This window comes from Cyprinus carpio, chromosome A16 (assembly GCF_018340385.1).
Source record: "Cyprinus carpio isolate SPL01 chromosome A16, ASM1834038v1, whole genome shotgun sequence".
Classification (NCBI taxonomy): domain Eukaryota; kingdom Metazoa; phylum Chordata; class Actinopteri; order Cypriniformes; family Cyprinidae; genus Cyprinus; species Cyprinus carpio.
This window is the reverse complement of record NC_056587.1, coordinates 9,023,278-9,038,684: the sequence shown is the minus strand read 5'-3', so window position 1 is coordinate 9,038,684 and position 15,407 is coordinate 9,023,278. Positions and strand designations below refer to the sequence as shown.

At 36.5% G+C, this 15,407-nt stretch overlaps 1 protein-coding gene across 2 annotated transcripts in view; it reads left to right on the top strand.

Moving 5' to 3' along the window:
- The window catches only part of LOC109058392 (basal cell adhesion molecule-like), a 54,850-nt gene that overhangs the window by 22,204 nt on the left and 17,239 nt on the right, over positions 1-15,407 (top strand). The gene's annotated exons all lie outside the window — the stretch shown is intronic.

Here is a 15,407-nt window from a genome sequence, read left to right as displayed (position 1 = left end):
GGATTGTGGGATATCAAAGGCAGCAAAGGATACATCTATGCTGCCTTCAAAAACCTGCCAGGTGAAGGCATCTCAGGAGACAGGAACTGAAGCTACCACTGAATTCAGGCATGCCATGATGCCTTCCTACCTTGGAATGCGTCCTCCGAAGGCAGCATTTTTCAGTTTTCGGATGCAGCCTTTGTGTGCCATTGAGAAGGTGATTAGCTACACCTGATTAAGTTTACAAGTCATTTTTAGGAGGGGGGGTGATCCTTTTCCAACTCAGGCCTAGTCCACATGTATACTGGTATTTTTATAAAAAACATTTTCCTCCATTCAAAAAAAAAAAAAAATCTCATCCACATGAAAACGCAAAAAACACACTATGAAGCTCTGTCAAGAGCATGCCAAACCAACAGGTGGCAATATAACCCTAACCGTAAAGCCATGTTGGCCAATCAGAAGCCTGAAAAAAAGGTTATTACCGGCGCACACTCCGACTTCACGAGCCAAAATCTCCAGTTTCACTGGCTATCTTCAACCTGGCAGGAGTTTTCAAATAGGTTTGGTTTCAGTGACCTGATACTGTGTTTGCGTGTGGACGAACTGCCAAACCACATAGAAAAAGCTGCGGTTTTGAAAATACCTGTGTTTGTGGGGACAGAAGCTCAGGGACTTTTCTGACATGTTGGTGTTATATTTTTCACTTGGATGTTATAAGTTGCACTAAGTAAATGCAGCTGGATAAAACAAAAACTGTGTCCATATTCATTTCTGGCTGCAAAGCAACAAAATGTGATTATTTTAAATGGGGGTGATTCTTTTCTATACTCACTGTATGGGATTTGTGTGCGAGCCACCCCACCAATCCCCCCAATAGCCCCTCCAAAAGTCACCCGCACCATTGTCCAGTTAATAAAGCACCTGAGTGTCTGCAATGTGGAGCTTATGGAGGGAAGGAGCAGACAAAAGGAGAAGTGTTAAGTGAAGTCAGGAGACTAGAATTAAAGCTGACACGGTAAGCAGAGGGCTAGAGGAGGGGACATGTTTTTGTGTGTGGCCTGGTTGAAAGACCTTCATTTGAACTTGATAAGTTCATAATGACCTGTAAGAAAACAAGGAAAGAGGAACTTGTAGAAACTAGTAGAACTAGTAGTGTTAATATCTCAAATGTTTCACCAAGGCATGGTGATTTAAAGGAGGTCAAGCATTGTTAGTGACATGTAATTTTAATAAATCAAATAGTTAATAATAAAGAAAAAAATATTATTTTTAATTTATTATTTCACCTTATGAAAGGATTTCAGGAGAAACAACAAGAGACAAACTTGATACTTCAATGAGAGATAATTGACATAGATATCTGGATCCTCAGTGGACAAAATTTGCAGTCTTATATTTGTTTTCATTACTCCGTAACATATTTCCTGCTGGAACAAAGCTCTGTTGATTTGGTCTCATTTGAGCCAGGATAACCCCTTTTCCTTCAGGATATCTACACCCTTAATACACAACTGTGTCTGCTCAGTATTTATAAATACATCTTACTATCATCCCTCAGAGAAAAGCATGCTGCATAGAGGGAATGCTGGGACAGAGAGAGGGAGAGGGAGTGGAGAATTGGCTCTGGATGGATAGAGTGAGCGAAAGAGAGTGAGGGGGCAGCGCTGGCTGTCCTAACCCTTTTAGTGAGATTAACTTGAGCCATAATGTCTCTCTCACATGGCCCTACTATTTATCTTCTGACTCAGCTCTCTCTCCCTTTTTTCCTTATCCTTCTATCTCAATAATGAGTTTCAGTGCTATGGAAGAGCCTGCATTGTGGATGCGGCAGCTGTAGCATTAAAACACACCAGCAGTGTGGCGGCTCTCATACAGTAACTGTCAGCGCTAATACACCCCCCACACAAACCCTTCATCCACTCCCACCCCGCTGCTGTCAGTCACGTTATTTGTTTTATTGCAGCCTGCATCCATTTTCAGTTTTTATTCCATCTCTTTCTCTCTCAGAGCTCTCCTGTTTAATTCAGTTCATTTTAGATGTCCATTAGCTGTTCCACCATTAACTGCCATCTATCCTGACTGATTGCGCTGCTAAACAATGCATATATCTGGTTCTTGCTTTAGACGCTCAATTTTTGCTGAAATAAGTGGGTGGAGTGCAGACAAGCACTCAGTTGTAGCATTTAGACTCCTTCCATTTAGACATCTCTCTTTCTTTTTATATTCCCCCATTTGCATACATCCATCTTTGGGTTTTTTGTACTCTCCGCTCAAATGGAACCGCCCAACCCCCAACCATTACCCCATTTCTCTCCCCAAATTTCATTCTCACGTCCGGATTCGCTCTGGGAACTGGAGTTAGGAATACAGGGCTGTAATTGCACCGCCTGGGGGCCAGTGAGGTGATTGGAAGAGCGAGAGTTGTCCCTCAGCATTAAATATTAACCTTATTTTTAATCCCTACTTTGCTGACATGCCCTAATAAGAATCCCATCTCTTCATTTTTGTCAATGTCATGTGAGTTTCATTCTAATCCCTTAGAGGCGATTTCAAATCGAGTTTCCCGAAACAAGTAATTGGAAACTTTTGAGATGGGCCCTAAGATTGAGCTCCATCCCTTCTTGTTGACCACATAACAAACTATTATCAGATTTATATGACATACGTCATGTATATTAATAGAATTTGTGTCATTTTGGCAAATAGATATGCTTCTATATTTAGTTTTGTAGTGCAAGCTCACATATCTAAGAAAGAGTGCAATATTTTCCTCTCAGAGGCATTTGAACCTACTTGAAAACTATGTAAAAAATAAATAAATAAATAAATAAAAATAAAACATCAGCTGTGTTGGCTGCAGAGGATATATTGTGTCTGAATTATTAATTCAAGATTTGTGGCATAACCTTCTTAGACAAAATGCACCAGCCTAACAAACCAGACTATAAATTATAGATGCAGAACAGGATATCGGCTAGCTTTTAATATATCCTGTACATAGATTTAGTGTAGAATGATGAAAATGCATGTTTAATAAACTCTCATCTTTTATTGATTTGTTGTACAGATCATCATAATGCGATCCTCACACTGTGGTTTATTTGTGTAAATGTAGTTCCCAACGTAGTTTCTCTTGCATGTCATGTGTAGTAGTCAGCACTGGCCCTCAGACTGAATGTGTTTGACTCGCGACCCTGTTGTCAGGACGACTGCTGTAGTGGGGTGGAATGGCTGTAAAACAAAAGACGGAGTGTGAACTGACCTTGTAGTCTACTGTTTATCCTCAGAGATCAAGAGACTGAGACTCTTTACCTAATTATGGGAAAACTAGAGTTTATCATAGAATATATCACTGAGAGAGAGAAAGGGCATGGAAAATACTGACTTAAATCTGCAATAAATCATGTTTTTCTTTTAATCAACACTTGTTGCCAGGAGACACATGACAAATGAAAACAAAGTGTTCTAAAAACAATGTGTTTAAAATGATTCTAAGTATCAAACAATGTCTGATATACTCAGACTGAATGAAATCATAGTCTGAAGCTAAAAAATTGAAGTCTGTGCCCATCATAAACTATGCAATTTTTGGGGGGCAAATTTGTCAAACCCTGATTGCTGAAAATTGGCAGACTTGGGCATCACTACTCAATTTCTCAGTCATCAAATCTTTCCACCTTGTGTTTGCTGTACTAATGTTTATGCTCATTTATTTGTCTTTGTGTGACTTTCTGTCTTCTGGCTTCAGGCCTTTCCTGCTTCTTTGGCTCTTCAGTTACTGATTCTCCCATTGTCTCTTCTGGTGAAGCACAATAATAAGTGTGTTCTGTTTAATGTTTGTTCTTCCATCAGTTTTATCAGCGTATCTACAGAGACGTCCGCCAATAAGAGTAAGGATCCTCTCAGTTGTTAAGCAAAACACTGCAGGTCATGCTGTTTCAAAATGACAAAATACATAGAGGGTGGTGACCCTCTCTCTATATAATTAAAACTCTTTTAAAGGGAACTATTATCAGTACAGTCTCATATAAGTGTACACCATTCAGATGACTTCACAAAAACATGATTAATTTTTAAATTAGCACTAAACTACTGAATGCACCTTTATTTCAGAAATACATCAGTTAAAAGAAGTAAAATGTGTTGCAAACAGCAATTCACAGCAATTTTAACCAAGCAAATGTGAGAAAGAGGAATGGGAGGAGATTTGTTTACCAGAGTGAAGTGCAGAGGAATGTGTAAGGCTAGTGAATGATGTGAAGCATCGCTGAATGTTTAACAACCAATAACACGGCTAAATCAAAACAACATGACTGTAAATATATACTCTAGTGTCATTTGTCACAGGTCTGTGGTCCCAAAATGAAAACAGAATGGCAGGAAGAGATGCATGAAGTAGAGAAATATAGTGCTCGGCAGGCGCCCAAAAGATAAATTCCCACAACTTTTGATGTCCTGATGGTTTAGCAGAACAAATCTGACCACACACACACACACAGACAGACAGACAGACTGTAAACCTCAATTAGTTAAACCGAAATGCTAATGTTAAACCTCAGTTTTATGTCAGTGAAAGTGTGCGGTGTAACCAGGAATATATGTGACCACTTTCTATTCAATGGCAGTCATGCTCTTGTCTCAAACTGGATATTGATCTTAGAACAGAAGCTTGAAAATCAGAAAGTTCCTCTTCCTTTGTTATATAATGTCTGGGTTTGTTGTTTGTGACTCGCTCACACACTTCAGGAAGTGTATGGAGAAGCAAACAATGCTCTGAAGGCCTGACGAGGGTAACAAGTTCACATGGTTTCACTTTGTCTTAGTTTGCTGGTCTAATAGATGACAATAGGGAAAAAAACTTTATTGTTTTTCTAAGTATTTTTAAGCTACAATCAACCTGTTGGTATTGGTGGACTAAACAAAGTTGACTTTTTCAATTTTCCATTGTGTTTTTTTGCTTTTAGCAATTTCCTGCTACCTTCATGTCATATTATTACTCAATCCCAGTTTCACTTCTTATTTGTCATGTGTATGTCTGTCTCCTCCGATCTCTTCTCATTGCCTTGTGACTGAGGGTGTGAGAGAGCCAGCAGCTGCTGTTGGTGCTCTTGCACCTGTTCTTGTCTCATCACGGCAGTGATGACTGATGTCAGGCCGTACATGGACCCATCACGCCCCTCTCCACCCTCCACATCCATTAAACACAGCCCTTCTTTATCTCGATCCTGTGTAATCAGTTTGTATTTGGCAGCTTATTTAAAGATGTCAGGAAGGAAGTTCTAAATTTCTAACCTAATTCCTGTTCTGAAGTTGCTTTATACTACATATTTTTCTTGAAGCCCTGTGAGTGTTAAGTCTGCATGCTGAATATGATTGTCAATTGGTTTTGTTTTCATTTTACACTTTTATGGTAATAAAAAAAGAATACTTCACCATTGTTCTAAATCCACAGGATAGTCTTAAAATGTTGAAGAAACTACTGGCCACTTTTCCATTTAAATAAAATGTCAAGCTCAAAAAAAAAAAAAAAAAAAAAAAAAAACTTTATTATTTAGTTATTTATTTATGTTTAATTTTAGGATTAGTCATGCACTTTTAGGTGTTTATTTATACTAATAAATATCTTTTAATTTTTTCAGTATTTTTAGTTTATGGATATATTTATTTAGTTTTATTTTATTTCAATTTTAATAATTTTAGGACATTAATACATATTTCAGTTAGTTGTTAAAACAACATTTCTCGTTTTGATTTAGGTTTAAGTTTTCATCTAATATTTATATTTATACGTATATTTATATTTACAACATTGCAGAAAAGTGGTCTAAATGACTTATGTGTTAAATTCTTCTAATTGTTATGAATACATTTACTCAAAATAGTGGAATGGTAAGACTTGACATCTGCTGTCAACATCCGCAATAGTGAATGTCATCCAGCTACTGATATACCCACTTCCTTCCCTCTCACTGTTGTATCCCTCCAGCAGTCCTGCTACCCTGTTGCCATAGTAATAATGTTCATCACAACATCATCACTGAAAATTACAGCCTTCCATAAAAATCAGCAAGGTTAACACTTTTTCTGTTTGTGTACATGCATGTGGGTGGTTGTTTTCTCATAAATATTCATGTATGGTTTGTGTCTGAATATATTTCTGTATTTAATTTATTTATAAGCATCTGTCTGCTTGGGTTAGGCTTAACGTGGGTTATGTTCCAGTGGGGTATGGAAAAAAGAAAGTTCACAGAAGTTCATAACAAAAAAATCAAATTATAATAAACTCAAAATTTGAATATACTTATTTAAAAAGTTGTATTTTAATTTTATTTTATATACATTTTTTTGATGTGCATTAAATCATGATGCACATAAAGGGTTGATTTCAGCCTGGTGTTGTCTGTGTTCTACGGTTGTGTAAATGACAGAAGCAGAGGCTATGAGGCGCCGCGTAGGATTTAAATCAAACTTCGCTTATGAATACATCTATAAAACACGTGCATATACACCTATACATTACTCACATATACATGCATACTACGGGACGTTCACAAATACATATATGAAATACACATGCACACTAATATGAAATCGATACTAATACATATAATGTTAACAATGAATGCATACACACTTGTGAATAACTTGCGTATACATATAAACTTGACGCGTGCATACACCAAAAGACACTCGCATATATGTATAAGCTCGATCCATGCATATACACCTACACACACTCGCGCATACATATAAACTCGCTGCATACAAACACAACTGCACATACTCGCATATACATATAAACTTGATCCGTGCATATATACCTATTAAACACTCGCACATAAATGTAAACTCGATGCGCGCATACACATCCATAAAACACTCGCGCATACACAAAAAAATAACATTTACTAACGTATACAGTTCAGATAAGAAAGACACATGCTTTATTTGTGTACATATATATATGCAAGTGATTTCGTATGTAGATGTGCGTGAACTTTTCAGTTTAAACGGAAGGCATTTCAGTGTAAACGGAAGGCATTTCAGTGTAAAAGGAAGTCGTTAAAGCGTGAACGGAAGTAACCTGTCTATATACCGCATTTGCAATCATGGATAGGGATCGTTCTACAACTGAAGCAATTAGCATTTTGCGAAATGTTCTTTCTTCGCCCGCTATTATAATAACACGCAAACGATGCCAACATCATCCGCCGGTTGAGTTCAACGGACCATAATATCACACTCGACAGCAGTTAATTGGCAGTCTCGATCTAGGAAAAAGGGTGAGATTTTAACTTCTATGCAATCTTCATGAAATGCATCCAAACGCTATGCAAATTACACACACACATAGAGAGTAAAATGTCCTGCCTCTATAGTTAAAAAAATATAAAATGTGTTTTCCCAACTAAGTCCCAGTTTCAATAGTGAGTTTTACCCCATTTTCAGAATTAAGGATGTCAAGAAACTTTAAATGTGATTAATTAAAGTTTGCTTTTTGTTAAGCTGTATTTGTTTTTACAGGCCAAGGACACAATACCATCGGACTTTTAATAAGGATGTTATACTGTTGACCTCTCCTGACGATAATGTAGTAGTAAAGCAAAAGAAAAAAGACAGCACTTGCATGAGATTGGACACATATTAAATGCGTTTGAATTTGACAAAACATGGGATAAAAAACATATAAAAACCTCCAAAACATAAAAACCAAACAATAAAAATTATAAAGAAGTTATAGTTATTGTAAATGTTTTACTGTGTGATGTATTATTTAAGGGTTTATTAGGGGTTTGTTTATCAAGGGTATTACAGTAAACTTTTGAATGGGGTCATTTTTATAAATTCAGTTATTATTTTGTCTTGTAGAGTATATGTAAACATCTCATGTGAAATAGCTTATTCTGGACAGAACTAAATAAAAAAAATAAAATGCAATTTTCATGATCCCTCAAATTTTGTTTCAACTATTAATATTTTGCACATTCTGCAAAGGGTATGTAAACTTATGAGGGAGGTCGTGGCCTAATGGTTAGAGAATCCAAAAGGTTGTGAGTTCAAGTCTCGGGCAGGCAGGGATTGTAGGTAGGAGGAGTGAATGTACAGCGCTCTCTCCACCTTCAATACCACGACTGAGGTACCCTTGAGCAAGGCACCGAACCCCCCCAACTGCTCCCCGGGCGCCGCAGCATAAATGGCTGCCCACTGCTCTGGGTGTGTGTTCATGCTGTGTGTGTGCACTTTGGATGGGTTTAAATGCAGAGCACGAATCCTGAGTATGGGTCACCATACTTGGCTGTATGTCACGTCACTTATGAGCACAACTGTATATGGCCTAAAATAACCCTAAACCCTATAAGGAAGCCCATCTGGGAAATAAAAAATAATTAAACTTCATAAACAAAAAAAAAAAAAAAAAAAAAAAAAAACACAAACACACTCCAGTCTTACCAAGAGTAGTGGTCTTAAGGAATTTACGTACAAGGCCTTCAACACCTTTAAAATCAAGCTGCTATCCAGTTCCTGACCTTCACTTAAGGTGTAATGAGCTTGTATGGGATACATCCCATAAGTATTTCCAAACTGCACACAATTAAAACCAGTGGTACTAATAAACCCTTAAATAATACATCATTTACAATAACTAACATCTTTAAAAAAAAAAAAAAAACATACATTTACTTTAAATCATGTGGCACCGTTTTCTTTTGATTTTTTCTTAAAAAACCGTTCTATCCCATGTTTTGTCAAATTCAAACGCATTTAATATGTGTCCAATCTCATGCAAGTGCTGTTTTTTCTTTTGCTTTACTACTACATTATCGTCAGAGGAGGTCAACAGTATAACATCCTTGTTAAAAGTCCGATGGTATTGTGTCCTTGGCATGTAAAAAAAGGCAAGCACAGTTTAACAAAAAGCAAACTTTAAACCACATTTAAATTGCTTGACATCCTTAATTCTGAAAATGGCAAAGCTCACTATTAAAACTGGGACTTAGTTGGGAACACATTTTATATTTTTTAACTATAGAGACAGGCACATTTTATTCTCTCTTTCTGTGTGTGTGTAATTTGCATAGCGTTTGCAGCTATTTCATGAAGATTGCATAGAAGTTAAATTCTCACCTTTTTCTAGATCGAGACTGCCAATTAACTTACTGCTGGCAAGTGTGATATGGTCCGTGAACTTTGCCGGCGGATAATGTTGACATCGTTTGTGTGTTATTGATGCTTTTGTATACCAGGGGTAGAAGGCCGAAACAAAGTGCGCGATTTAGATTGTGTTTCTGACTGCAGTTGATCAGGCAACACATTCGATTCAACTGAATTGGTAATTGATCTTATAATAGTGGGCGAAGAAAGAACATTTCGCAAAAAAAATAATTGCTTCAGTTGTACCACGATGCCTGTCCATGATTGCAAATGCGGTATATAGACCATATAGACAGGTTACTTCCGTTCACGCTTAAACGACTTCCTTTTACACTGAAATGCCTTCCTTTTACACTGAAATGCCTTCCTTTTACACTGAAATGCCTTCCGTTTACACTGAAATGCCTTCCGTTTAAACTGAAAAGTTCACGCACATCTACATACGAAATCACTTGCATATATATATGAACACAAATAAAGCATGTGTCTTTCTTATCTGAACTGTATACGTTAGTAAATGTTATTTTTTATGTATGCGCGAGTGTTTTATGGATGTGTATGCGCGCATCGAGTTTACATTTATGTGGCGAGTGTTTAATAGGTGTATATGCACGGATCAAGTTTATATATATATGCGAGTATGTGCAGTTGTGTTTGTATGCAGCGAGTTTATATGGTATGCGCGAGTGTGTGTAGGTGTATATGCATGGATCGAGCTTATACATATATGCGAGTGTCTTTTGGTGTATGCACGCGTCAAGTTTATATGTATACGCAAGTTATTCACAAGTGTGTATGCATTCATTGTTAACATTATATGTATTAGTATCGATTTCATATTAGTGTGCATGTGTATTTCATATATGTATTTGTGAACGTCCCGTAGTATGCATGTATATGTGAGTAATGTATAGGTGTATATGCACGTGTTTTATACATGTATTCATAAGCGAAGTTTGATTTAAATCCTACGCGGCGCCTCATAAGAGGCAGTTTTATACAGAAACTTTGGATTTAATGAAACTGCTCAGCTGTTCTGACCTACTGTCACAAGCAGACAGACAAGTTCATCCATTCAATCTCCTCTGAACAGGGAGGTTATTTTGAGGACTGGCAATAATGAAAGTCCTAAAAGGTCAAGATTTATTTTTTAAATAAAAGTAAACTGAAAGTGGCTAAGCAGATATATAAATACTGTAGCAGAGTGAAGATACTTTGAGAGCAGTGCTAGGAGAGATTATTAGCTTATCTTTAATTTACACTGCAGTTTGTGGGAAGCAATGCTTCTGTTTATGTGACTTTTTTGTACTATCATTAAGATCAGTTACAGGGCTCCTTTGGTTTTGTTTCTAACCACACACACACCATCTCTAATGCACTCTCATGAGATACTCTCTCTCTCTCATAGTTCACAACCTCTGTGTGGAGCATCCAAACACACTACTAAACTCATACATTATTAATTCGTAGTTTTCAGAGTTTCCAGCTTCAGGGCGGGAGATAGTGTTATTTTTTTTTTTTTTTTTACCTATTGGTCATTTTGAAATGATGAGAGACTAGGATTTTGTGAAGCAGCAATTGCAAGCCAGACCCAAACATACCTTGCCCATATGAGTAGCAATCGGAGCAAATGCAATAACCATTGCTCCTGTTGTTTGAGCACTCAGAGAAAGGACTGATGATGTACCAATGAAAATTGAGTTTTCTTTTGAAGCTGTTGGCCATGAGGGAGTGAACACCTTTCCACCTGTCAGACCTTGTGTGTGTTTGTATGCCTGCGTGACTATACAGTATGTCCGCTTAGTGGAAAGGTACCATATACATACCATTCATCAGTATAATACATCAGTCCCTCTGTATATGCTTATATAGCACCAGCCAGAAAATTAATGAAAGCTTGCTATAAAATAGAGGGGAGGGTACATTGTTAGATTAAAAATGGCACTGACTCTGCCCACAATTTACCCATAGTGCTAAATGTTTAAATGTATGCCTTGTGTAAATAGCATCTATTACTATTTGCTCTTAGTATAAACAAGATGCTTTTGTACACTTGGTGCAAAGAGTATTCATCACTATTTGGTGTTTGCATTAAAGGTAATACACTGTACAAAAAAGAAAAAAAGGCAGCTGTACTCTGCTATTGAAATCTGTTTTGTACCTTAACAACTATTTTTTAACATATACTGACAACCACCATACAAACACAGAGAAAGCCTCATGACAAATCAAAATTCATCACAAGTAGATGTTAATGTTTTTGATTAGGGATTAGGGCATGCAAATAATATTAATAATGATGATGGTGATGAAGGTTTGCATGCATAAATCATTTATAATAAACATTGCAACATTCCATTAAACAAATAAGAATTGTACATTTTTAATTCATGCTGAATTTAAATAATAACGAATCAATTGACTGAATTATTCACGCCACTTCTTTTGTTCCTGAATGAATCCTGAGTGGTTTTGAAAGAGTCCTTTGAATGAATGATTCAGTGACTCACTCAATTGAGGTTCACTTGTCGACACCTATATGATGCACATGTATGTAATGATGTAACCTATGGAAAGTGTCACTGAAGAATAACCACCACTAATATACAGACTGACAATCTTGTCTGGAACATGCAAGTGAGGACAGGAAGTGTTGTATAACGAGCGACATGGTTTTTGTTGTTTCAGATATAAAAATAGAAAAGACAGTTGTAGCGGAGAGGCAGCTGGCTCTTTTCAGAGTAGCGTCTGTTCTCCAGCTGTGTGTGCGTGTGTGTGTGTTTGTGAAGGATAGTATTCAGTTCACACTTTGGGGCAGAACTTCAGACGGACTGCACGTCAGCAGCCTTTGACTGTGGCAGCTCTCCATCTTTCTGACGTTGACTGGCCCAGTTCTCCCTGTAACTCTCTTGCCAGAAATTGCCGGTACTAAAATGATCTACCGTCTGAAAACTGCCTTGAGTTTTCAGAATGCAGTGTGGCGACCTGATGCGTTTCATAAATACTGAATGTGTGTGTGTGTGTGTGTGTGTAAGGTCTCGTCTCAGTGTGAGTGTCTGAATGTGTCTGCTGCTCACAGTCAGAACGTCTCCTGTCCATCTGCTTCTCTCGCCATTCATCACGCATGCTCTCTTTCTTTCTTTAAATCCGATTATATTTACCACTCACTATCACTCACATCCACCCGCACATGCCCTTGACCGCACCCATCTGAGGTGGAGATTGAACAGAGGAGGCACTAATTGCCCTTTAATTGCCCCTCTGTCTGTCCAGCTGCTCCCCTAGGCAGAAAAGATGAGTGGACAAGTAGTATTGATCAGACAATAGTAGTGAGAACAAAAAAGAGAGGTGGATCTGGGCTGGGAGTTTTAAACAGATATTATTAACGAGATAACTCACCTAAATTTTCATTTTTTTTTCATCAATTACTCATCTTCATGTTGTTCCAATCACTTTTTTTGGAAAGTCAGTGGGTTCCAGTTTTGTTTGGATAAGTCACAAACCATGCAAGGAATCATGTGATATTCCGGGTTATTATATTAAAGCCATACATATTTTTCTTCTTCCATTATTTGAAATAAAATATTTTTTTTTTTAAATACTTAACTAGTTACCAAGGCAGCATTCACTTTCATTAAGTGTAACTTGATGTTCTAAAATAAGTAAACTGAAAATAAAAATAAAAATAAAAATAAAAATAAAATACAATAAATTAAAATAAAACTATATAGAAAATCAAAAATGGGAAAAAATTACTTAAACTTTAAAATTAAAAAATAAAACTTTAAAATTGTAAAAACTTTAAAATATAAAAATAAAAACTAATTTAAAATAATAATAATAATAGGGTCTCAGTAATAGCATAATAACTCTGGTGATATTTTATTTCTTAATAAATCCGCTGTGATTTCTAATGGATCGTTCTGACCCATGAGACTTGCTTTGAGGTGATGTCATCTGCCTGTTTTCCATGTCATGTGGACATTCATAGTGACTCATCAGACAATAATGGATCTCGGTATGTAATTGCTGTACCTTTAGAGGCATCAGACAGAACTGCAAAAATAAAAATAGTTTTAACACAGGTTTCCAATGCACTTTTTTTAAGTGATGTGCTCTTAGGAGCCTAAAATGGTATATCTTACAGCTACGAACCAGTCAACCAATTAAAAAGATAATTAAAATTATTACATTTCACACTAATTTATTAAATAGAATCAATGAAAATAATACCCCAAATGGAAAGTCCTTTATTCCGGAATTTTTCATTATTATGTACTGGTTAATTATACAATGAATAAAATGTATTATAAGTATTTGTTATATAATTAATATAAATGACATGTTGTTTATTATATAATTCATTCTATATTTTACAAAATTATCATGTAAACTGAATTTTTTTATTTTAACAATGAAAAACTTACCATCACTTTATCTTCATTAGAAGGCGTAGTGACAAAGAGAAAGTTTCTGTCCCAAATGATGGCCTCTGCAGTCACGCTTGGATCACTATTCAATTACAGTGGATATTACAAAAGTCTATTATGCAATACCTCACAACTGCATGAACTGCTAAGGCTGCCAATTTCGGACAGGGTCATATAGAAAGTGATGGAGATGTAGGAGGAAGGAAATGAAATGGAATGCTGTTTTTGCCTGTTATATAGACTACAGAGGATGACTTTGTACGGGAGACACAGAGTTGTGCTCTGTAAATGTCAACACACACTGACCTTTGACCGCAGTATTACATACTGAGGTCTCTGAAGCATTTTCTGTCAATCACCAAAGGAATGTCACAGCCACACACACACAAAACTCCATACTACGGGGTTGTAGTGCATATACACAAATAATTTTTATTTTACTATCTTTAAGATGTGTTCTGTCCATATCAGCTCATTTCATTCTTGCTGAGTATTAATGTGGAGCACTTCTTCTTAAACAATCTTTCTGGATCTGACTGGTGTGTTCTGGTCTCTGTGTTGTTTTGATACAGTTTTAAAGGGAAAGTTGCCTCTTTTTATTTCACTGTTTCTTCCGAACTGGTTTTAACCCCTCAGACAGCCTTTACTGTATAACACATGACAGTAGTCAGGAGCTGTTTGTTTGGGTTTAGTGGGAGTCATGAGAATCTGTTAGCGGGTATGTTTATGTGTGTTGTCTATCAGCTCAGAGGCATCTGTGGAAGTGGGAGGATCCTAGAAGAGATTATTGTCTGTCTGAATGCCACACTACTCCTGTGATCTGTCTAAACAAGGCAACTCCATGCTCATATTACACACACACACACAAAAGGACTCTTAATCTGGGTTTCATTCTAGATTACACACCAAAACGTAGTCTGAGATGGGAAGTGTTTTGAAAAACCTAAATAACTTAGTGTAAGTTATTTTAGTGGGTCGCTCAAAAATGTGCCATGCCATTTTTTTACCTTTTAGCTTTAATATTTATTATTTATAGGTGTTTGTTTTTAAATTAGAAGAATCATTATTTCCAAAAGATTTAAATTGTTAACTACATGAAAAGAAAAATCTAGTTAAATAATCAAGGCATGTTTTTCATACATTTATTAATTTATTTATTCGTACATACTAAATGAACAAAGAAAAATTATATTTAATCATTTTCCTTTATATGTGCTCATCGACACTACTATTCAAACGTTTGGGCTCAGATTTTCTTTTTCAGCATGGATGCATCAAATTGATCAAATTGATCCTTTTTTTAACATTTTTTTTCTTCTTTTGAACATTTATAGACTATTTATAGACTAAAGTATCTTTAACTGCTGTATATTGCAATCCACAGAAAAAAAAAAACTGTTTTTTTAGGAAACTTGATGGAGATATAAATGATGCATTAAACTCTATAAAATTTTCATGAGGATTCTTAATTTTAAATTGCCTTCAAAATCATTGGAAATGTATTGAACTATGATATTTATCACCCGGTCCCACTGTGGACTGTCTAACACGCTCCTACTACCTGGTTTCATGAGAGCAAAGGGTTATCAACAGTCTTTTTTCTTTCTCTTTCTTGCACCTGGTTCTGTGCAGCTGGGCTTCATGTTTGGAGGCAGCGGGAACACAATGGCTATATCAGACTCACAGGGTGTGGATCATTTCTCAATGCGTGTGACTCTGAGGCTGCTGCATTGAAAAGCCGTCTGGCAAATTATTATGAGTGTCATCCAGCCACTTATCCAGCTCTCGATCATTCCAGCCAAAACCAAGTCCAATTGTCCAGTACAATAGCCATCATTG